The sequence below is a fragment of the Austrofundulus limnaeus genome, unplaced genomic scaffold (genome assembly GCF_001266775.1).
Source record: "Austrofundulus limnaeus strain Quisiro unplaced genomic scaffold, Austrofundulus_limnaeus-1.0 Scaffold235, whole genome shotgun sequence".
Classification (NCBI taxonomy): Eukaryota; Metazoa; Chordata; class Actinopteri; order Cyprinodontiformes; family Rivulidae; genus Austrofundulus; species Austrofundulus limnaeus.
The window spans coordinates 654,736-656,718 of record NW_013952637.1 but is presented as its reverse complement, the minus strand read 5'-3'; positions in this window follow the sequence as shown (position 1 = coordinate 656,718).

The window sequence follows — 1,983 nt, the reverse complement described above, 5'->3', positions numbered from 1 at the left end:
ACGCCATTTCCGCCTTTTGGCCGTACGTTCAGTTTTAGTATGGTTTCCACGCAATCCTTTATAAATGAGACCCCAGCCCTTCTGGCACCAACAACCATGCCACGTTCAAAGGCACTCAAATCACCTTTCTTCCCCATACTGATGCTCGGTTTGAACTGCAGGAGATTGTCTTGACCATGTCTACATGCCTAAATGCACTGAGTTGCCGCCATGTGATTGGCTGATTAGAAATTAAGTGTTAATGAGCAGTTGGACAGGTGTACCTAATAAAGTGGCCGGTGAGTGTATATCTAAGGTTATCATCCCAAACTACTGTAGTTTAGGATAACTTTAGATACAGTTTGGGATAACCTTAATACAATTTGGGATGATAACCTTAGATATAGTTTAGGATAACCTTAGCTACAGTTTGGGATGATAACCTTAAATACAGTTTGGGATTATAACTTAGATATAGTTTGGGATGATAACCTTAAATACAGTTTGGGATTATAACCTTAGATATAGTTTGGGATGATAACCTTAGATATAGTTTAGGATAACCTTAGACATAGTTTAGGATAACCTTAATACAATTTGGGATAATAACCTTAGATGTAGTTTAGGAAAACCTTAGACACAATTTGGGATGCTAACCTTAGATATAGTTTAGGAAAACCTTAGACACAGTTTGGGATGATAACCTTAGATATAGTTTGGGATGATAACATTAGATACTGTTTGGGATGATAACCTTAGATATAGTTTGGAATGATAACCTTAGATACAGTTTGGGATGATAACCTTAGACACAGTTTGGGATGATAACCTTAGATATAGTTTGGGATGATAACCTTAGATATAGTTTGGGATGATAACCTTAGATATAGTTTGGGATGATAACCTTAGATATAGTTTGGGATGATAACCTTAGATATAGTTTAGGATAACCTTAATACAATTTGGGATGATAACCTTAGATATAGTTTAGGATAACCTTAGATACAGTTTGGGATGATAACCTTAGATACAGTTTGGGACAACCTTAGATATAGTTTGGGATGGTAACCTTAGATATAGTTTGAGCAACTGAATTTATTCATCAAGCAACATTGAGAAATAATTCCACAAAGCTTCAACAGTGTCCTCAGTTCACAAACTCTTATTGAGAGTTGTTAAAAGCAAAGCTGATGGAATACAGTAGAAAACATGACCCTTTCCCAGCTTTTATGGAACGTGTTGCAGCATCAAATTCAAAATGAGTGAATATTTGCAAAAAATAATAAAGTTTAACTGTTTGAACATAGTTTGTCTTTGTAGCATATTCAGTTAAATATAGTTTAAAAAAGTTTTGCAGATCATCATATTCTGTTTTATTTATGTTTTCAATGATTCAAGGATATTTATTTGTCATTCCCTTCAACACAAACATCAGATGTTCAGGAAAGGTAACGAAACTGGCTGCACTGGTCCCGGTGTTCAGTGTGAACGATAATGTGAAAAATAGGGCATTAAAATGAAAGTATTTACACAAACAAGCGTCAACAGCTACAACAAAGAGTGTGCAATACACAACGACCCAACTTCTTGTACTATTTTTACACAGAATGCGTTGCATTGTAGTCTAGTAGCTTGGGATAACTTCAGGACATGGTTATTACAATAAATAAGATTGAGTTCATGTCGTTTATTTCTGGTAAGAACCTGAATGTTGATCTCTTTATCTGTCAACAACGACCCGGATGCCATCGTTTCCCATCATCTATTGACATCCAACACCTGGAGACAGGAACTGCTCTGCTGTCGGACGGTTCCGGTAAAATCTATCACCGGAGCACAAACTGTCTTTTCTCTGGCTTGTTTACCTGCAGCTACGAGTGATTGGGGGGGGGACGAAGGGTCTTTGTGACACAAACCTCAGTTCAGCCAATAGGAAGTGATGGAGGAGCAAACAACAGGGAGGTGTGTGTGTGTGTGTGTGTGTGTGTGTGTGTGTGTGTGTGG